The sequence below is a fragment of the Triticum dicoccoides genome, chromosome 6B (assembly GCF_002162155.2).
Source record: "Triticum dicoccoides isolate Atlit2015 ecotype Zavitan chromosome 6B, WEW_v2.0, whole genome shotgun sequence".
NCBI classification, from domain to species: Eukaryota; Viridiplantae; Streptophyta; class Magnoliopsida; order Poales; family Poaceae; genus Triticum; species Triticum dicoccoides.
In genome coordinates, this window is record NC_041391.1 from 543738777 (window position 1) to 543761980 (window position 23204).

Here is a 23204-nt window from a genome sequence, read left to right on the forward strand (position 1 = left end):
TGGACCGACTTTTTAGTTTAAAAAAATAAAAGAAAATGATGGAAATGTCAAAAAAATTAAAAAATAAGTTTCCTATGTGATATGTGATCTAGTTGTTGGGAAAATTTACAAATATGAATTTCGAATTTATTTGCAAAATCTCTCTAGAATTTGTAAAATGGGCATAACTTTTGCATACGACCTCGGATGAAAAAGTTTTTTATATGAAAAATCATGTACTCAAAAAGTTACATCCGAATTTAACTGGGGGGAACAACGTTAAACATTTTCAAAATCCTCAAAAACCTAACAGAAAAAAGTTACGGGGCTTTTAAATCTGGAGGCAAAAAAATTCAAAAAATTTCAAACTTACTAGTGGCGCACCGTTGCTAGGTGCGCCACTAGTAACAGAAAAAAAATAGTTTCGAATTTTTTTTTGGGATTTTTTTTTCAAAATATGATACGTAATATGAACGTTAGTTTGAAATAATTTTTCAAAATTTCATCACACTCATGAACATGAACAAAGTCCTAAACATCAACAAGGTTTAATAGGATTGATATGCTAGATATATCAATAAGTGCCTGTGAAGTGAGCTCGTGCTGGGGTGGGATAGAATTGTGAAGTTAAGCGTGCTTGGGCTGGAGTAGTGTGAGGATGGGTGACCTTTCGGGAAGTTTGACCACGGAGTGTGATTTGACCTGAGATTAAGCATATTGACCCGAGATTAAAAAAATGATTTTTTTTGTAAAAAGATTCTTACTAATGGTGCACTCCTATGTGGTGCGCCATTACTAAGTGAGATAGTAATGGCGCACCTCTAGGCATACTAATGGCACACTACAGGTGCACCATTAGTATCTGGTATACTAATGGCGCACCAGTTGTGTGCCATTAGTAAAAAATACTAGTGGCGTGGTACTAGTGGCGCACCAGTAGTGTGACATTAGTAGGTAAAACTAGTGCGCCACTAGTAGGCCTTTTCCTAGTAGTGATTGTTCCTATATAGATGCCTGACCATGGTCGGGTCTAGTCCTGGCCAAGGGAAGCCCGGTCCGGCCCGAAAAAGCCCGACCTGGCCCGGCCCGACGCTGCCCCCGGGCTGGGCTCGGGCCTAGTTTTTGAGCCTGAAGGCCGGGCCGGGCCCGGGCCCATCATTTTTGTCATTTTCTGAAGGTCGGGCCGGGCCAGCCCGAAGCCCGACGGGCTTTTACGTACTCGAGCCGGGCTCGTTCCCAGAAACACAGGCCCGATGGCCGAGCCGGGCCGGGTCCGGGCCTGAGTTTTTTGTGTCGGGCTTGGCTAGGCCCGGCCCGAAGCCCGGACCGGCCCGAGGTTTGGCCAGGTATAGTGAGGTAAGACTTGCACTTGGTCACAACATGATGTTTATGTCGACCTACTCCATTCCCTTTGGAGGTGAAAAGATACTTATTCATGGGTGGTCTCAAATAATGAAGGCCTGTCCATCTTGGAGAATAGGATAGAAGATTATGTTCATGCTTTTCCATGGCTCTAAAGCGAATATCCTGTTTATTGAGCATATTGCGAGATGAAGCCGCTTTCAGAAGGTTGTAGATGCGCGGGGTGGCGCCTGGGTCCTGTTCATCCACCCCCACCGCTTACTATTCATCCACCCCCCCAACAACGCTCACGGTTCATCCAAACCCCCCTGCAACACTCACTATTCATCCAGAGGTAGCATCGATCGCCTTCAGTTAGCAGCAGTAGCGAAGGAATCGCTCGATCACTTGGGTTCAATAACGCGTAGCCTGCAGTGCAATCGCTCGGGTTCAGTTAGGCGATGCCTCACTCAGGTTTAGTTAGAGCCCAACGCCTCGCACACAGGCGCGTACGTGTACGAGATAAACGCCCATCCCTCGGCCCCGACCACCCACCATAACTAGGAACTCCCTGAAATTTTCCTCGCCCTCACTTCTACCACGGGTTTTTCCGTCATGGACGGCCCAAAGAATGTCATGCGGCTGTGTCTCTGGCCCGCCCAGGACGAAAAGCCCATTTTTTGTCATGATTTTCTGTCATAGAAGTAGGAGCCCACCACATCTATGATGATACCGGGTTTTGTCACAATTATCATCATAGAAGTGTCATAAGTATGACAGAAAAAATATTCGTTCGGCCCAAAATGTCACGGATGTATCTTTTTTTTTGTAGTGCCGGCATCTTTCCATTCTTTGATCTCAGACATGATATGGTTATGGAGCTCGTCCATAGTTTTCTGTTGGTTTAACCAATTAAACACCCTAGCGTTTCTTTGCTTCCAGAGCGATCAAGCCACGACAGTCACAACCGTGTCGGAAGCACTCTTGTCAGCCCGAGTAAAACTTCGTCTAGCGAGTAGTCACCAGTCCATCTTATTATCTTGACCTTGTGGGTGGGCCACCTCTAAGTTCATGCCAATGATGCATTTGTGCCACACTTGTCTAGCGTATGAGCATTGGATGTGTATGTGCTCCGCATTGTCTTCCTCTTGTAGGCACGTGAAGCAAGCCAATGGATGATCTTGCCGCCCATGTCGAGCTCGGCGATCTCACGTCCAGATCCGGTGTTGGACGGTCAGCCAAGCATGTATCTTGCATTTCAAAGGCGCCCAACTCCTCCATATACAAGAATCATAAGGCACCCTCTCCAATCCTTGGCATAGTCTGTTATACACTGAGCAAGCCGTCTATTGCCCCGACGCATCTGCCGGCCATGTGAACATATCAGGTGAGTTAGCATCCCGTGGGAAATCGGCGAGGGCATGGCAAAGGTGAAGGAACTGTATATGGCCACTAAATGTGAGATCACCCTCCACATCCTGAACCCAGTTGTTGTCTGCCAAGGCATGCTGAACCATTTGGCGATTCCGTTTCCTCAAATCCACCATGTCAAGAATGAGAGGTGCGATATTAACTATGGCCACACCATTTAGCCATCTATCTCTCCAAAAAGGGTTTTGGCGCCGTCTCCCACCTCATTGTTGACCATATACTGGCAAATACTTGTCTTGCTTCCTTATCCACTATCATATGCATATTCTGCCACGGCCTGTCAGGGACGGTTCTCCGAAGCCATTCCCACCGACCATGGAGTGCCAAAGCTTGTAACTGTAGGTTTTTGACACCAAGCCCTCCGAAGAAAATAGGTCTGCAAATTGTATCCCAAGCCACCACTTCCCTCCATTTACTTTCTCTTCCGTTGTCCAGAAAAAAGCACTCATCCATTTATCCAATTCCTCAAACACCCACTTTGGGGCGTCCATTACCATGAAATGATGCACCAGCCTTGCCGACATGACAGACTTGACTAGGATCAGTGGACCCGGTCGATGTATGAGGCCTCTCTGCCAGGCCAGCTCGAGATTTTTGGCCTGGTCCATGATCAGTTGACATTCCCCTCTCGTTAACTGTCGGATCGCAAGCTGAAGACCAAGGTACTTGCAAGGGAACTCACCAATATTGCAATGCAACATAGCATCGACACGGGCCTGATCAAGTTCACTTCCACGGATGAGGATAGCCGACGACTTCTGATATCTGACTAAGAGTCCTGATGCACATCCAAAAGCCTGCAGCACGCTTCTGAAAAAGATGAGATCACCTTCCGAGGGTCTAACGAAAATGGCCACATCATGCGCATAGATAGAGACTCTTTGCATGGCCGTGATTCCACGAAAATAGCTCATCACTCCCTCCTCTGCACCCTTTCTGAATATCTTCGTGAGGACATCCATGGCGATCACAAACAGCAAAGGGGACACCGGATCTCGGCATCAACATTATGAATATGTGTATTACCACGATCAAGATTCAATAAACCATCAACATTGGGTGTACGAACATAGAAGGTTTTATTCATGTAAACAGAATAACAATTATTCTCTATCTTAAATGAATAATTGTATTGCAATAAACATGATCTAATCATATTCATGCCCAACGCAAACACCAAATAACATTTATTTAGGTTCAACACTAATCCCGAAACTATAGGGAGTGTGCGATGATGATTGATATGTCCATTTTGCATCATGCTTTTATATCAATATTTATTGCATTATGGGCTGTTATTACACATGTCACAATACTCATGGCTATTCTCTCTTATTTTACAAGGTTTACCATGAAGAGGGAGAATGCCGGCAGCTGGGATTCTGGCTGGAAAAGGAGAAAGTATTGGAAACCTATTCTGCACAGCTCCAAAAGTCCTGAAACTCCATGAAAGTCACTTTTGGAATTAATAAGAATTATTGAGCAAAGAAAGTACCAGAGGGGGCCCACACCCTGGCCACGAGGGTGGGGGCGCGCCCACCCCTACTAGGCGCGCCCCATGTCTCATGGGCCCCCTGGTGGCCCTTCGGTGTCCATCTTCTGCTATATGAAGGCTTTTACCCTGGAAAAAATCATAAGCAAGCTTACGGGACGAAACTCCGCCACCACGAGGCGGAACCTTGGCGGAACCAATCTAGGGCTCCGACGGAGCTGTTCTGCCGGGGAAACTTCCCTCCGGGAGGGGGAAATCATCACCATCGTCATCACCAACGATCCTCTCGTCTGGAGGGGGTCAATCTCCATCAACATCTTCACCAGCACCATCTCCTCTCAAAACCCTAGTTCATCTCTTGTATCCAATCTTGTATCCAAAACCACAAATTGGTACTTGTGGGTTGCTAGTAGTGTTGATTACTCCTTGTAGTTGATGCTAATTGGTTTACTTGGTGGAAGATCATATGTTCAGATCATTAATGCTTATTAATACTCCACTGATTATGAACATGAATATGCTTTGTAAGTAGTTACGTTTGTTCCTGAGGACATGGGTGAAGTCTTGCTATTAGTAGTCATGTGAATTTGGTATTCGTTTGATATTTTGATGAGATGTATGTTGTCTCTCCTCTAGTGGTGTTATGTGAACGTCGACTACATGACACTTCACCATTATTTGGGCCTAGAGGAAGGCATTGGGAAGTAATAAGTAGACGATGGGTTGCTAGAGTGACAGAAGCTTAAACCCTAGTTTATGCGTTGCTTCGTAAGGGGCTAATTTGGATCCACTAGTTTCATGCTATGGTTAGGTTTACCTTAATACTTCTTTTGTAGTTGCGGATGCTTGCAATAGGGTTTAATCATAAGTGGGATGCTTGTCCAAGAAAGGGCATTACCCAAGCACCCGTCCACCCACATATCAAATTATCAAAGTAATGAACGTGAATCATATGAGCGTGATGAAACTAGCTTGACGATAATTCTCATGTGTCCTCGGGAGCGCTTTTCTCATTATAAGAACTTGCCCAGGCTTGTCCTTTTCTACAAAAAGGATTGGGCCACCTTGCTGCACCTTAGTTACTTTCATTGCTTGTTACCCATTACAAATTATCTTATCACAAAACTATCTGTTACCTACAGTTTCAGTGTTTGCAGAGAATACCTTACTGAAAACCGCTTGTCATTTCCTTCTGCTCCTCGTTGGGTTCGACATTCTTACTTATCGAAAGGACTATGATAGATCCCCTATACTTGTGGGTCATCAAGACTCTTTTCTGGCGCCGTTGCCGGGGAGTGAAGTGCCTTTGGTGAGTGGAACTTGGTAAGGAAACATTTATATAGTGTGCTGAAATTTTCTGAAACTTGTTACTATGGAAACTAATCATTTGAGGGGCTTGTTTGGGGCATCTTTGCCCCGACCAGTAGAGCAAAGAGTTGCTCCTCAACCCACTGAACCTACTAAAAATGTTTACTTTGAAATTCCTTCGGGTATGATAGAGAAACTGCTAGCTAATCCATTTGCAAGAGATGGAACATTGCATCCTGATTTACACCTTATCTATGTGGATGAAGTTTGTGGATTATTTAAGCTTGAATGTATTCCCGATGATGTTGTTAAGAGGAAGGTCTTTCCTTTATCTTTGAAGGAAGACGCATTGACATGGTATAGGCTATGTGATGATACGAGATCTTGGAATTATAAACGATTGAAGTTGGAATTTCACCAGAAGTTCTATCCTATGCATCCTGTTCATCGTGATCGTAATTACATATATAATTTCTAGCCTCGCGAAGGAGAAAGCATCTCTCAAGCTTGGGGGAGGCTTAAGTCAATGTTATATTCATGCCCCAATCATGAGCTCTCAAGAGATATGATTATTCAAAAAATTTATGCTCGACTTTCTCTCAATGATCGCACCATGCTCGATAATTCCTGTGTTGGTTCTTATATGTTGAAGACTATTGAATTCAAGTGGGATTTATTGGAAATAATTAAACGCAACTCTTAAGATTGGGGTTCCGAGATGGTAAGGTGTCAGGTATGACACCTAAGTTTGATTGTGTTAAATATTTTATGGATACCGATGCTTTTCGTGGATTTAGCGCTAAATATGGACTTGACTCTGAGATAGTAGCTTCTTTCTGTGAATCTTTTGCTACTTACGTTGACCTCCCTAAGGAGAAGTGGTTTAAATATAATCCTCCCATTGAAGTAAAAGTAGTTGCACCTGTTACAGTTGAAGAAAAGACTATCACTTATAATGATCCTATTGTTCCTACTACTTATGTTGAGAAACCACCTATTCCTGTTAGAATAAAGGATCATGCTAAAGCTTGAACTGTGGTTCGTAAGAGTAATACTAGAACATATACACCTCCTGAGCAAATTCAAATTGAACCTAGTATTGCTATGCTTAAAGATCTCTTGGATGATAATATAGATGGGCATGTTATTTACTTCTGTGATGAAGCTGCTAATATTGCTAGACCAGATGCTAAGATACAAAGACATGTTGTAGGCATGCCTGTTATTTCTGTTAAAATAGGAGATCATTGTTATCACGGCTTATGTGATATGGCTGCTAGTGCTAGTGCAATACCTATTTCTTATATAAAGAAATTATGCATGATATTGCACCCGCTGAGTTAGAAGATATTGATGTTACAATTAAGCTTGCAAATAGAGATACTATTTCACCAGTTGGGATTGTTAGAGATGTTGAAGTCTTGTGTGGGAAAGTTAAATATCCTACTGATTTTCTTGTTCTTGCTTCCTCACAAGATAGCTTTTGTCCCATTATATTTGGTAGATCCTTCTTGAATACTATCAATGCTAGGATTGATTGTGAAAAGGATATTGTTACAATTGGCTTGGGGGATATGAAACATGAATTTAATTTTGCTAAATTTCATAGACAACCCTAAGATAAAGAATTGCCTAGTAAGGATGAAATTATTTGTCTTGCTTCTATTGCCGTGCCTCCTACTGATCCTTTAGAACAATATTTGCTAGACCATGAAAATGATATGTTTATGAATGAAAGAAGGGAGATAGATGAAGTATTCCTTCAACATGGTCCTATTCTGAAACACAACTTTCCTGTTGAAATCCTAGGGGATCCCCCTCCACCCAAGGGTGATCCCGTGTTTGAGCTCAAACCTTTACCTGATAATCTTAAATATGCTTATCTTAATGAAAAGAAGATATATCCTGTTATTATTAGTGCTAACCTTTCAGAGCAAGAAGAGGAAATATTATTGAAAACTCTGAAGAAGCACCGTGCTGCTATTGGATATACTCTGGATGATCTTAAGGGCATTAGTCCCACTCTATGCCAACACAAAATTAAATTGGACGAAGGCTCCCAACCAGTTAGAGATCATCAAAGACGATTAAATCCTAAGATGAAAGAAGTGGCAAGAAAGGAGATACTAAAGCTCCTTGAGGCAGGTATAATTTATCCCGTTGCCGATAGTGATAGGGTAAGTCATGTTCATTGTGTCCTTAAGAAGGGAGGTATTACTGTTGTTCCTAATGATAAAGATGAATTGATTCTGCAAAGAATTATGACAGGCTATCGAATGGTAATTGATTTCCAGAAATTAAATAAAGCTACTAAGAAAGATACTTACCTTTACCTTTTATTGATCAAATGCTAGAAATACTATCCAAACATACACATTTCTGCTTTCTAGATGGTTATTCTGGTTTCTCTCAAATACCTGTCTCAGTGGATGATCAATCAAAAACTACCTTTACTTGCCCTTTCGGTACTTTTACTTATAGACGTATGCCTTTTGGTTTATGTAATGCACCTGCTACCTTTCAAAGATGCATGATGGCTATATTCTCTGACTTTTGTGAAAAGATTTGTGAGGTATTCATGGATGACTTCTCCGTTTATGGATCTTCTTTTGATGATTGCTTGAGCAACCTTGATCGAGTTTTGTAGAGATGTGAAGACACTAATCTCGTCTTGAATTGGGAAAAGTGCCACTTTATGGTTAATGATGGCATTGTCTTGGGGCATAAAGTTTCTGAAAGAGGTATTGAAGTTGATAAAGCTAAAGTTGATGCTATTGAAAAGATGCCATGTCCCAAGGACATTAAAGGTATAAGAAGTTTCCTTGGTCATGCCGGTTTTTATAGGAGGTTCATTAAGGACTTCTCTGAAATCTCTAGGCCTCTGACTAATTTATTACAAAAAGATATTCCTTTTGTCTTTGATGATGATTGTGTAGAAGCATTTGAAATACTTAAGAAAGCTTTGATCTCTGCACCTATTGTTCAGCCACCTGATTGGAATTTACCTTTTGAAATTATGTGTGATGCTAGCGATTATGATGTAGGTGTTGTTCTAGGGAAAAGAGTTGATAAGAAATTAAATGTTATCTAGTATTCACACCGATCATGCTGCTATTAAATATCTTATGGAAAAGAAAGATGCTAAACCTAGACTGATTAGATGGGTCATGTCGGTGTCAAAACCGGCGGATCTCGGGTAGGGGGTCCCGAACTGTGCGTCTAGGCGGATGGTAACAGGAGACAAGGGACACGATGTTTTACCCAGGTTCGGGCCCTCTTGATGGAGGTAAAACCCTACGTCCTGCTTGATTAATATTGATGATGTGTGTTACAAGAGTGGATCTACCACGAGATCAAGGAGGCTAAACCCTAGAAGCTAGCCTATGGTATGATTGTTGTTCGTCCTATGGACTAAAGCCATCCGGTTTATATAGACACCGGAGAGGGCTAGGGTTACACAGAGTCGGTTACAATGGTAGGAGATCTACATATCCGTATCGCCAAGCTTGCCTTCCACACCAAGGAAAGTCCCATCCGGACACGGGACGAAGTCTTCAATCTTGTATCTTCATAGTCTTGGAGTCCGGCCGATCATGATAGTTCGGCTGTCCGGACACCCCCTAGTCCGGAACTCCCTCAGTAGCCCCTGAACCAGGCTTCAATGACGACGAGTCCGGCGCGCATATTGTCTTCGGCATTGCAAGGCGGGTTCTTCCTCCGAATAATTTATAGAAGATTGTGAACATCAGGATAGTGTCCGGCTCTGCAAAAATAAATTCCACGTACCACCGTAGAGAGAATAATATGACACAAGTTCAATCTGCTGACGTATTTTGTGGCGTGACGTCACACCACTACCAAGCCTTTAATAGAATCGTTTTTATTGTACCACCTCAGCGCGTTTAGCGAAGCAGTTTTCTTGGCACGTCATGTCGAAGCAGAGATCGTGTTCCCCTTATTCCGGGATTCCCATCAATACGGACGTGGGTAACCCAACCGCGCCCGTTGCCACGCCTCGTCTATCGAAGGCGGATTCCAAACGGTCACGGGGACGGCTCTTGGTATTCTTCCTCTTTATAATGAGACCAAGGCCCATTCTTTTCCTTCAATCCTCTATCGAATCCGCCCCTCGCCCCGATTTCCAACACCAGGGCTCCAGATTCAGGTACCTTCGATCTTCGAAAATGTCCGGCCCTGACCTACGAGGTCGGTGGATGCCCTCCTCCGTCACGGAAGAGGACGTGCTAAAGCCAAGAGACGCCAGGTACTTAACCTACGAGATTTCGCACAGGCTGCCTGCCCGAGGGCAAGTTATCCCTACTCCCGAGCTTGGCGAGAGCGTCGTGTTCCTGTCTCACCTCCGTCAGGGTTTAGGCTTCCCGACGGATCCCTTCGTGAGGGGGCTCATGTTTTACTATGGGCTGGAGTTCCACGACTTGGCTCCGGAGTCCATCCTCCACATCTCATCATTCATTGTCGTCTACGAAGCCTTCCTTCGCACTACCCCTCACTTCGGCTTGTGGCTCAAAACCTTCAACGTGGAGCCGAAGATGATTGAGGGGCGTCAGGCAGAGTGCGGCGGGGCGGTTATAAGCAAGAGGGCCGATGCTCCATGGCCCGAGGGCGCTTTTCAGGAGGAGCTCGGCTTGTGGCAACAGGAGTGGTTCTATATCACCGCTCCCAGGGGCAGCAGGCAGAGGCCGCCGCCCGTCTTTCGCTCGGGCCCTCCACAACAGCTGACGTCATGGGTCAACAAGGGGCGTGACTGGGGGCCATCCAAAGACGTACCCCTGTTGCAGGACCGGATTCGAGGCCTCCAAGAAAGGGAGATCAATCTGGTCGTAGTGGTACAAGTTATGTTGATCCGGCGCCTACTGCCCTGCAAACGTCGCCTCCTCCGCCTGTGGGAGTTTAATCCAGAGGGGCCACGAGCTCTCCAACACTTCATGGGTTTGACACCCGCGGAGATGTACAAACTGTTCTTCAGATTGCAAGAAGTGCGTCCGGGACCGAGGATGCTGGCCTAAGCTGCAATCGCCCAGATACTCAAGTAAGTAGCCCCATGTCCGGACACATCGTCCATTTGTTTATCGTGGGTTTGCCTTTTAACCAGCTATCCCTTGGACAGGAGTGGATAGCGCAAGCAAAACTGATACGGTGTCCGGCCCGCCTCCCTGAGACCATGCAGGATCCCAGTTTAATCAAAATGTTGGAGGTTGCACCTTCGGAGGAAGGCGAAGGGGCGCACAGGGGAACTACCACCTCTGCCAAGGAGGCTTTCAGTAAGGTTGGAATCGAGAGTCCTTCCTTCCAGGGGGAGAAGAGGACCGCTTCCGAAGACCCGGAGGCCAAGGCCTCAAAGCGGGGAAAGAAATCTGTACCGGAAGGTCCTGTGCCGGGAAGAGCCCCGGCCATACTGTCTCCTCGGAGGAATCAGCCCTCTAGCGAGCCGTAAGTAAAAAGGGGGAATTTTTTAATAGTGGACATCCCTGCTTAATTTCTAAGGGTAACCGAAGTTTTCACCTTGTAGTTCGGATCTCAGCCCATCTTAGCACAACTCATCTTCGGGAGACCTTCGTCCGGAGATGATGGAGAGAGAAACGCCTCCATCTGCCGTCCCGTCGTGCGGGGCGGGCGACCCTGAGGTGTCGTCACGGAGGGTCTCCCCGAGTCCGGCGGGGCCGGAGAGTTCGGCACCCATTGGAGTACGGCCGGTGGAGCTGCAGGATTTGCTCAAGAGGGCGTCTATCTCAGAAGATCACCGCACATTAATAAGTAGGGTGATTGAGAGGATCTCGTCCGCCGAAAGCGGGTTGTGTGAGGCCGTCGGAAGTTTGCTGACGGGGTTTGAGGTACGCAAAAAATGACATACCTTTTCACAGTTTTGCACATGAAGTGCGCCCTGTATGGATAGTAGCCCCTGAGACTTGGTATACTGTCGAAAGCGACAGCATGCCGAGGATCATAATCTCAGTTATAGATTGTCGCATGTCCTATGCAAGTGGCGGAACGTTCGGTGGCCAGCCGGACTAATGGATTTGCCGAGCTAAAGAGGCAACTCGGCGTTGCGGATGCGGACATCTCACTGGTCAATAAACGACTTGATGAGTCACAAGGTATGTGGTTGCTCCGCGGTCGCCTAGTAAGGGAGCTGACGCCCATTCCTTACAATTTGTATGCTTGATGCAGATGGTGCTGCTGCTGTGGAAGACCTTCGAGCAGAACTTGCTCGGGCCAAGGAGCAAGCCAGAAAAAAGCGAGGCGGCTGCCTCGAAGGCAGCGGAAGAGCTAGAAGCCGAGAAGGCTGCTCACTGCCGAAGCAGGGAGGAGATGGCCGGAATGGCCGCGAAATTAAAAGTTGCTGCTGACCGCCAGGAGATTCTTGAAAGAGAGCACCGAGCGGAGCAAGAGGACCTGAAGAAGGCCGACGCCGAAGCCAAGGATGCCCGTAGTGCGATGCGGGCTATGAAGGAGGAACTGCGTCAGGTCGGAGACATTGTGGCTGGAAAGCCCTTTATGCTGCGTAGGAAGTTCACGGATCCGAAGTATGCTCAGCTGGGCCGATTGTACGGTGCGGAGGATCCTTATCTGGACTTGGCGGCGAGTGCGGCGGACGCAGTCGTGCACTTCCGAAGCCAGAAGGATCACGAAATGGAAGAGCTTTTCTGGTCTCAATTCAATAGTTCGGAGCGTCCACTTCCGTTGAGTGATCGGCTGGTTGAGTGGGCCGAGCTGAATAGATTGCCCGGACTTGCCATGACGGATGTGGTCACTCATCTGTGGCCGGAAAGGCCCAAGCCGAAGAGTTATTTTGGCTTGTTGCAGCAATTCCTTGGGGCAGTGCCGCGTATTGGGGCGATGAAGCGGTCGGCGTGCATAGAAGGTGCACGGATGGCTCTCGCCTATGGTAAGACATACTGGGCGGAGATGGATGCCACCGCTGTTGCATCCCGGGGTTCGCACAAAAGCCAATTCCCCATCGAGCACTATTTTGAGGAAGTCCTGCACGGCGCTCGTTTAATAGAGTCGCAGTGCTCGAAAGATGTTATGTTTGAATGACATGTATGATTTCTAAGATCATGTTTATAATGCAGTAGCTTTTTATACTTGTGTGTTTCAAGTATTGAACTATCTCCTGTGCGGCCGTATATGTATGTATAATCTGAAAGATGGCAGTCTTTGGCTTCAGCCCCCACGCACATGGTGCAGGGGTGTTTGCAAAAAGAAAAGCGCTTTTTAACACTTAATCCAACGTCTTGGTCCTTTTAAGGAGGTGATAGCGTAGCAAACTAGGCAAGCAGACTATAATGTTTTATCACTTTCACTTAGCCATAGGAGCTCGAATGTGGGGCTACTATATAGCCCCTGGCGGCACCGCTCTTCTCCGAACTCGGGGCGCGTATGTGCCTGACCGGGAAGCGATCCTTCGTCAAAGCGGAGGAATTCTAAACATTCCAATGGTCGATCGAGTGGTTGACCAGTCTCTCGCTATATCATGACAGTCAGTTTTCGGCTTTCTCTACTAAGGTGCTCGCCCGGCCGAACCGGGGCACAATCGCAGTAGTTCTCCTGGTGCCGCGTTAGCCGATGATGCGGAACGTAAGGCAGCAAAACACAGGAGCCGGGCAAACCCAACATTTGACCAAAGACATGATTCAGAGCTGATGCATATAAGGCCTAACTCGAGACGCCGAACACTCCCTGAGGTGTTCGGTCTTTATGATACTAGGCAGAACAATGCCCTAAGCCCCTAGTGTCCAGGTACAGGCTGGAACTTCTGACGCGGCCGATGCCAAAACGCCAGCCTCCTCCTCGGTTATGGTGGGAAACCGGGGGATGTGTATCAACAAGAGACAGTAAGAAAGGTTTACGCAGGGTCTTAATCTGAAAAGAATCCTTGCAACGGGTCCCTGCTGCACGTCTGCGCCTGTGTCTCCGTTGTGCTGTATCCTGGACGGGTGTAGCACGTGCTTCATCTGTAAAAGAGAAGGACTTAGTTTCCAAGAAATATCGTGCATAGGTTGTATTAAAATAGAATATAATTTGGAGGATGAAGAAAGTTGAGCTTTATTGGCTCTCATCATTTATACACACAACCCCTTATAAAAGGGGTATGCGGCTGGGAAGCCCCTTGTTTATTTACGCCGGACTCGCCTAACCGTGTCCGAGGTCTGAATGACCTGTTTTTACGGGCCTTGACCTGTAAGGTCAAATTATTGTGTGGCTGTCAAGGCAACCTCACGTTCTCCGTGGTCGAGGAACACTCAGAGTTACTCTTTAATGAGATTATGCCGGGTGGACCGGGCATTGTAAGTGTAAGAAATGTGTAATGTGGTATTGCGTTAAAGCGGGCGAAAGCTTTGCGTCCCAGTAGTGCTCGAGGGCTACTGTGAAATGGGGCGATGGAGAGTGACCTTTTCGCGACGGAGGTTGTCAGATGAACCGAACACAACCTCCAGTGGTACAGAGCCTGTATAATTGGCTTAAAGGCCTGGCTTCACTCCTTTGAAGGAAGTGCCGCTATAGCGAATTTTGGTAGGGTCTATCCCCATTCTGCGGACGGTGTCCTGGTATGGCAGGTGCCGCGCTGTGTTTTCATGTTATCACATGAAGTGAGTTCACTGTTTTGACTTCTAGTGGGAAAGTCTTCTGTTTTCCGGAATGCAGCTTTTGGGTTTCGTCACTTTCGCTTGGTGTGTCGAGCCCCTTGTGTTCGGTGTTAAGTCCGCCGGACTGCTTGAAGACCCAACAATCTCTGTGGGTATGGTTTGCAGGCTTCCCGGAGGTACCATGTATTTGACATAGTCTATCCAGAATCTTGTTTAGGTTGGATAGCTCGTCACTGTTGTCCTTGAGGGGCAGTGTTTTGTTGTTCGGCCGAGAGCTTTTGAATCCGGCGTTGACCGCCGTACTATTTGGGCCATTTTCCTTATTCCGGCGCTGATCTTTTCTGCGTCGTGATTTCCCATTTCCATCCCTGACTTCGGATGTACTCGGGTCGCTGGTGCAGCATCTAGCCAGCCAGCTGTCTTCCCCCTCACAAAAGCGGGTCATGAGGCTTGTTAGTGCGGCCATTGTACTTGGTTTTTCCTGGCCGAGGTGTCTGGCGAGCCATTCGTCTCGGACGTTGTGTTTAAAGGCTGCTAAGGCTTCAGCGTCCGAACAGTCGACTATTTGGTTCTTTTTAGTGAGGAACATGTTCCAGAATTTGCGTGCTGACTCTCCGGGCTGTTGAGTTATGTGACTTAAATCGTCTGCATCCGGAGGGCGGGCATAAGTCCCCTGAAAATTTGCTCGAAATGCATCCTCAAGCTCTTCCCAACTTCCAATGGTATTTTCTGGGAGGCTTTTAAGACAATGCCGAGCTGTCCCTTTGAGCTTGAGGGGTAGGTATTTTATGGCATGGAGATCGTCTCCTTTGGCCATATGTATGTGTAGGATATAATCCTCAATCCAGACTCCAGGGTCTATTGTTCCGTCATATGCCTCTATGTTTACGGGTTTGAATCCCGCTGGAAATCCATGATCTAGTACCCCGTCGGTGAAACATAGTGGGTGTGCGGCGCCCCTGTATTTGGGTGTGCCGTTATCTTCGAATGCTCGGCGGGTTATGTTGCTTCCTGGAGTCTTCTTTTTTGGCCCATAGATAGACCTGGCTGGGTCATCCTTTTTCCGAGGATCTTTATGCTGATCGTGTGCCGGCTTGTGTGCGGCGCCCCTTGTTGCTCTTGGCCTGTCATCTGGTCATCTATCCGGCCAGGCGGCTTCTTTCTTTTTTGACTGTGGGGGCTCTAAGGCCTCCTCGTCAAATTCGGGCAACAGCTTGCGCTTCGGGTAGCTCTTTGTCTGGTGACTAGCGCCATATTTATCTGTGGTGTTGAGTACTTTGCTCCATCTCATTCTGAGTGCATCCTCCGCTGTTTTGAGCTTCCGCTTTTGCTTCTTCAAACTTCTTGTAGTGGCGACGAGCCTTTTATGAAGGTTCGTATGCTCTGGTGATGTGAGATCGTCTTCGCCGGGGATGGGTTGCTTGTCCAGTTCATCATGTTCGGATGGCTGCTTGGTGGCATGTGCGTCGTCCACTGCTTCGCCCTGCTCTAGGGCCGGGTCCGTATGGGTGCCTTTTTTATCGAGGCCGGTCTTCGGGCGGCGCTTGCGTCGCCGTTTTGGTTGTTTGTTGGGGGAGTTGTCCTTCGCCACGTCCCGTTTTTCCTCATTGTCGCTTCCTTTTGGTGTATCCACCATGTATACGTCGTGAGTTGGGGTGGCTTTCCAGTGCCCGTTAGGTGCTGCTTCTTGGTCGTCTCCGGCATCGTCGTCCATACCATCGATGTCTTCGGAGTCATAGTCTAGCATGTCGGTTAGATCGTCGACAGTGGCTACTAAGTGGGTGGTGGGTGGGCTATGAATTTCTTCGTCGTCCGCATCCCAACTGTCCTGGCCGCAGTCCGGCCAGGGCTCTCCTGATAATGAGAGATACTTCAGCAAACTCAAGATGTCGCCAAAAGGTGAATGTTGAGAGATGTCCGCTGCGGTGAACTCCATGATCGGCGCCCAATCGGATTCGATCGGAGGGGGCGCGGGAGGTTCGGAGTCCGGCAAGGAGTCCGGCACCTCGGAGTCACGAGCTTCATGAGGGACAAGGTCAGTGTTTGGCTCTATCGCTGTAGAGGTTGCAGCCCCCGAGGCGGTGTCTAGCCATCCGTCCTCGATCTGCGCAGCCGGCTCCGAATTGAAGATCGGAGCGGGTTCGAGTGCGGCCTCCAGGGTACTGTCCGTCTGCAGAGCTAGATCATGCTCGCCGTGACAGTGCGGCACGCTTGGCTGTGGCTCAAATCCATCGAGGATCAAGTCCCCGCGGATGTCGGCCGTGAAGCAAGCAAAGAGTGGCTGATGTACTTTGATGGTGCCTTCTCGCTACAAGGTGCCGGTGCGGGCGTGCTACTTGTCGCACCCACCGGAGAACACCTCAAGTACGTAGTCCAGATGCACTTTCCCAAGGAGCAAGCAACGAACAATACTGCAGAGTATGAAGGATTGCTTGCCGGTCTCAGGATCGCAGCAGACCTTGGGATCAAGAAGCTCATTGTCAGGGGTGACTCACAGCTTGTCGTCCGCCAAGTGAACAAGAATTATCAGAGTTCGTTGATGGAAGCTTACGTTGACAAAGTGAGAAAGCTAGAAGAGCACTTTGACGGCCTACAGATGGAACATGTTCTGAGAGCTCAGAACGACATTGCTGATGGCCTGTCAAAGTGCGCCGCGCTTAAGTTACCTATGGAACCAGGGATCTTTGTGCTCAAGCTGACCCAACCATCCGTAACGCCATCAACTGGACAGAGCAAGAAGAGGAAGTTGATTTCTGGTGATTATTTTCCGGCAGAGCTCCCCGAAGCCGCCGCCAAGAAAGTCCTCAAGATCAACACCAAGAGTGCTGAGGAGCAGTCTGCTCCGGCAAGCCTTAGGATTTGTTCCGTTGAAGCAGACGCTCCCGACAAGTTTTGCTCCGGCAAGCTTGCAGGGGAACATCAAGCTCCGGCTGAGCCGCAGGTTCTCATCGTAGAAGCGGATGTTCCCGCAGCAGCAGATGTGCCTTTAGTCCTTGTTGTCGAGCCCCAAGCTCCAGCATGGGCACAGCAGATTGTTCATTTCCTTCAGACAGGAGAACTTCCCGAAGAGCAAGAAGAAGCGGAAAGAGTAGCCCGGCAGTCAAGTATGTACCAGTTTGTCGACAACACACTGTACAGAAGAAGACTCAACGGCGTGAAATTGAAGTGTATTCACCGGGAAGACGGACAAAAGCTGTTGGCAGAGATACATGGAGGCATATGTGGTCACCACATTGGCGCAAGAGCACTTGCCGGCAAAGCGTTTCGGCAAGGTTTCTTTTGGCCGACAGCCCTCCAGGATGCAACTGCACAAGTAACCAAGTGTGAAGCGTGCCAGTTCCATTCCAAGCAGATACACCAGCCAGCTCAAGCTCTCCAGACGATCCCTTTATCCTGGCCATTTTCGGTCTGGGGGCTCGACATCCTCGGCCCCTTTCCCCGAGCTGTCGGGGGCTTTGAGTACTTGTACGTTGCAATTGACAAGTTCACAAAGTGGCCGGAAGTGGAACCAGTGAGGAAGGTGACAGCACAGTCAGCAGTCAAGTTCTTCAGGTCGATTGTTTGCCGTTTCGGGATCCCTAACAGGATCATCACCGACAATGGCACGCAATTCACGAGCCGCACCTTCATGCAATACGTCGAAGATCTTGGCGCCAAGGTCTGCTTCGCTTCTGTTGCTCATCCCAGAAGCAACGGTCAAGCGGAGAGGGCGAATGCTGAAGTGCTGCGCGGGCTCAAGACCAGGACTTTCGACAGGCTGCGCAAGTGCGGAAGGAACTGGATTGAGGAGCTGCCGGTGGTTCTTTGGTCGATCAGGACGACACCAAATCGAGCCACTGGCCAGACACCTTTCGCTCTAGTCTATGGAGCAGAGGCAGTCCTCCCCATGGAACTCGTATACGGGTCACCTCGAGTGCTCGCTTATGATGAGCTCGAGCAAGAGCAGTTGCGACAAAATGACGCGCTGCTCCTTGAGGAAGACCGTCTTCAGGCTGTTGTACGAGCTGCTCGATACCAGCAAGCTTTGTGCCGCTATCATAGCCGCAAAGTTAATGCCAGAAGTTTCGAGGAAGGCGACCTTGTTCTTCGGCGCGTTCAGTCCGCCAAGAATTCCAACAAGTTGACGCTGAAGTGGGAAGGCCCTTATCGGGTGAAACGAGTCACTAGGCCTGGCGCTGTCCGCCTTGAGACCGAAGATGGCATTCCGGTGAGCAACTCCTGGAACATTGAACATCTTCGTAAGTTTTACCCGTAGGGCGCGGTTGCCGGAACCTGTTCCGGCAACCACCTTTTGTACAAGTCTTGCCGATGTTGCATGTAATCCTTTGTACAAAGCCGGGCGCAGACCCCGTGCATAAGTAAAGCTCATGTGCTCCGCACATCTTGTCAATATCATGCTTTCTACTTTCTTTGCATGCATTATCTGACACTTTGTGCAGCGCCTATCCCCGGTAAGCAATAACGAGCCGTAAGGCTCCATATCTTTATTTTCTCTTCTTTCTTTTTCTCAAAAAGGAAAGGAAGGTTCCCTCGCACACAAGTTTGCCGGGGGGGAAGGAGAAGATAATGGTATGGACTAGGCGTCGTTCAAGGAAGTTTTGCCTTACCGGAAAGCAAATGACAGAAAAGCTAAGTTGCCAAAGTTTGAGCAATCAGTTTTTAAATTTTTAAGTTATCTTCCTCGAACGACCGTACTTTGTATGGAAAACCTGTGCGCAGAGGAACCAACTCGTAGCTAGTTGCACCCTTACTTTGTTTCGAGTCCGCTCAACAACTTAAGTGAGCTGCGACTAGTTGCGACAAGGTTTCTTGTCGGAAGCAGCACCGCCAGCAGGCTGCTGATGTCCCGCACTCAGCGCTCGCGGCGAAGGTGCCTGCGCCGACAAGTTCCCTAAAAAGCGTAGGGAAAAAACATACAAAGGAAGGAATCAAGTAAAGGAAATAACATAGCAATCTCTACCCAAAATAGAGTTATATTACAAGATAACTTGTTGCAGCTCTAACAGATTGTTCTCATGACATGACCAACAGCGGCAAGAAAAAAAGAGAAAACGGGCGGCCTAGTCTACGCGATCGCCCTCAACCCTCTTGATTTCGCTCACCTTGTCCACAATGGGTGCGACAAGGGCCTTGAGCGCCTCCAGATCAGCATCCGGCAGCAAGGACCTGAGGACGTTGGTGAGGTTGAGGCCTGGGTTGCGGAAGGCCACCTTCACCAGCACCTTCTGAAGAACTCCCGCGAAGATCCTGCGCGACTCGTCGGCCAGCTGCTTTGGGATCTTCTCCCGGAGTCACTGGAGTGTCGTCGCCACACCTTTGAAGAACAAGCTGAGCTTGGCGCTGGGTTGGAGGTGCTCGTCGGAGGAGTATCCGAGATCCTCCATCCCCAGCTGCGCCAACTCCCCGTCGATGGCGGCAGCAGCATTCAAGAGACCCTCGGTCCAGTGCTCCAGAGTCTCCCTAAAAGTATCCTGGGCGGCAACAGCACTCGCCAGCAGCGCCTCGTCGGCCTTGATCTTCTCCGACAAGGCCACCTCCCGCTCCCTGGTGCCGTCCAGCGTCTGAGTCAAAGTGGCCAGCTTCAACTCGAGATCTGCATTGGAATCCTTGGCGGCGCTGAGCTCCTTGCTCCTCTCAACGAGAAGACCCTGCATCTCACCATGAGCGGCAGCGTCCTTCTCGCGCTCACGCTTGAGCGCGGCAAGCTCCTCACCGCCCGCCCTGAGATCAGCTTCCAGCTGCGCCACCTTCATCTCCAGCTCCTTCTTGGCGGCCTCGGCAGCTGCGGCAGCATCCCTTGCCTCCTTGAGAGCCCCGCCAATTGCTTGCTCGCGCGCAGCAAGCTCCTCCTCGTGGCTATCAAGGTTGACCTTGCACTAGGCCAACTCTCCTTCCTCCGCAAATAGATTTTCGGTGACAAGCCGTTGCTTCTCTTCAACTTCAGCCTTCATGAGGAGGAAGGCTTTCCGCTCCTCGAGAAGTTGCTCCCGCTCCTCCGCCAGGGACCGGAGGGGGCGGATGTTTCATCCTTCTGAATAAAGAAACCACCCACGATCTCTCCCACGACGCCTCATTCGACGCGTGCCGTTGGGGGAGGGCGTGGTGGATACGGAGTAAGATACGGCGTAATCCAGGCCGCGCGTGCCCGTGCCCTGTTTTGGGCCTGGCCCAAAGCACTCGGCACCGTGTGTGGCCCAGGCCCGGGGGCTCCTATCGGTGTACTAGAGTAGGGGTACCCTAGTATCCCGAACCTGTGCACGGGCAGTTGTAGCGCCCCGCGGCAAGGCTTGCCGGGTGACCGCCAAGGTCCTCCATGGTTCCTTTGGAGCCATTCAAGAACAAAGTATTTAAACCAAGTAGACAAGCCCCCGGCAAGAGGTGCTTGCCGGCAAGGCCAACCAAGGCATCTCAAGGAACTTGCCGCGACGCGCCGCGCGTCCCGGCAAGGCCCGGTGAGCGACAAGCTTTCGGACGCGCGACAAGACAACGGCCGCGGCAAGGCGCTTGCCGCGGCAGGCTACCACTCTATACCCACGCTCCAGCACATCCACCAACGTGTCGCCTTGGGGTCTTTCCAGGCGCGCGTGGCAGGAGGCTATGCAGCCAGCGGTGCGAGGTGGCAACCGACGCTGACAAGATCGCCATCGTGGCAAGCGGTGGCGTCCCTGACGGCCCTTTTTTGCACTATTTGGGCGACGCAGACGGGCATTTAATGCCTTTGTCCCCTGCTGTCAGGGTTAGGTAGGATATACTGTACAGGCCCAGGCGCAACATAGAGGGGGGTTCGAAAACCAGAAAACACTCACGCTCGGTCTCGTTAGCAGCTCGTGTGTACTGTAGCACTCAGCGCTCCCGAGCAAGAACTCAATACAATCAGACAAGCAGCAGTAGGAGTATTATCTCTCCGGAGAGCTCCGAAGCTGGGTAAACTGCTCGCGTGCTTCGCCTCGATCCGCTCTTCGTGCGATCTCCGCCCCCCGCCGAACCGAAAGGGGCCCGGTCCGCCGGTCCCCATAGGTGTTCGTGGATCAGCTTCCCCGACATCTTTGGTGCGCCAGGTAGGGGGCGTCGAGGTTGTGTGAACCTGATCCGGCGTTCACGCGAGCTAGATCTCAATTTTCTTCATTGACATGCCACCGAAGAAGAAGACTTCGGCGGCAGCTGGTCCGTCCACGTCGATCCCACCACCGAAGGAGCAAATGAGTGGTGGGGAAGATGCCGGCGGAAGAACGGACATTGACGAGGGAGCTCATGATGCTGCCAGGTCCAAGGACAAGGCTGCGCAAACCTTGGCGTCCGTACATGTTCCGCGCCCATCTCAGGAGGCGCAGGACCGACAGCGTCATGGTACTCGCAATACCATATGTTTATTGGGCCAAGATCGAGCTGGTGGATCTCGGGGTGCTCAAGACCAGCATGCATGCCAACATGCTGGCACGAGCGAGGCAAGATCACCTCGACAGGATACTGCTCCTTCTAACATAGTTAGAAGTCCGAGCATATCCCGCTCCTCGCACCGTTCGCCACTGCCACCCACCACTCCAGCAGAAGCTTTGGCGCGAGCTCAACTGCTCTTGGATTACCCTCCAACGGAAGACAAGATCGAAGGATGGAGGGCCACCATTCAGAGTCTCATCGGCTTCGCCAACGGCGACACTCCGCGGTAGCCTAGTGCATCGCTACCGCGGCAGGATCGCCAGGCACGAGCCGATGGCGACGAAGCCGGTGGGGGTGCAACCACCATGCACTCTCCACCCCGAAGGCCAAGATCGCCAACTCGCCGGATCCACCTCGACAGCGGCTCCACCGCATCATTGGATCCACGAGCTCACCGCGATCAGCGCCAAGTTCTTCACGAACGACAGTAAGAAGATGCTCGTACTCGCATCGAGCACCGAAGAGAAGCGCGGCGTCAATCCGACCAGTGCGCTGGGCCTTCTGTCGACATGCATGTGCCAGGGGAACCAGGCGACTTGCCATACGCGGTAGGTTGCCCTGCGTTCACTCGTGAGCTGCGGCAAGTCTAGTGGCCCAGCACGAAGAATTTTAAGCCAGACGTGCCAGAGAAGTACGACGGCAAGTCGCATCCGTCGGAGTTCCTCGGCATCTACACCATCGCGGTGCAAGCTGCCGGGGGACGGGACGACAAGATCCTTGCCAACTACTTCCCGCTGGTGCTCAAACCCAATGTAAGATCCCGACTCATGCACTTGCCGGATAACTCCATATCCTCCTGGGCAGACCTATGCCATCAGTTTGTCGGCGCCTTTACAGGCGGCCACAAGCCTCATGGCCAAGAGAGCGATCTTCATCTGCTCGCCCAGAAGGAAGGAGAGCCCCTGCGCAAGTACATTCAGAGGTTCAGCCGTGTACAGCACAACATCCCAGATGTCCACCCTCCGCGGTAATCAGCGCGTTCCATCAGAACGTGCGAAACCGTAGGATGCGGGAGGAGATGGCGATGTGCAAGATCAGAGACGTCAGTGAGCTATATGCCCTGGCCGACAAGTGTGCACGTGCTGAGGAAGGGAGGAAACTCCCCGGAGAGAATATAGGAGCAGGAGGATCTGATAGTGAGGAGACTGCCCCGGCAAAGAGAAACCGACGGCGGAACAACAGGAAGAAGAAAGGCAAAGAGGTGCTAGTCGTTGAGCAGTCCGGCAAGAAAGCCAAAGCTGGTAGCTCCGGCAAGGAGATTGCCACGGGCACCAACCACCAGGCTGTGGCGGTCGCCGACAAGCAGGACGGCACCAACAAGCAATACTGCAAGATCCACCGCACCAAGGGCCATGACCTCCAGAGCTGCAAGAAGGTCGAATAGCTTGTCGAGCAGCAAAAGGCTGAATACGAGCGACGCAACAAGGAGAAAGTCCAGGAAGGTGCTGGAGGAGCTGGCAAGAAACGTCCCGGCCGAGGAGGACGCCGCTGCAAAGCCAAGCAGCGGCAAGGAGACAGACCTCCCCGCGGCCGCGACAAGGATGAAGATGACGACGACGATGAAGACATGGATGATGACGAGACCGATGAGCAGGAGTTCCAGAAAG

The 23204-nt window shown here is 49.8% G+C and overlaps 1 pseudogene; it reads left to right on the plus strand.

Annotated features, from left to right (window-relative positions):
- LOC119320018 overlaps positions 1 to 23204 on the plus strand; it is a 121998-nt pseudogene that overhangs the window by 83235 nt on the left and 15559 nt on the right.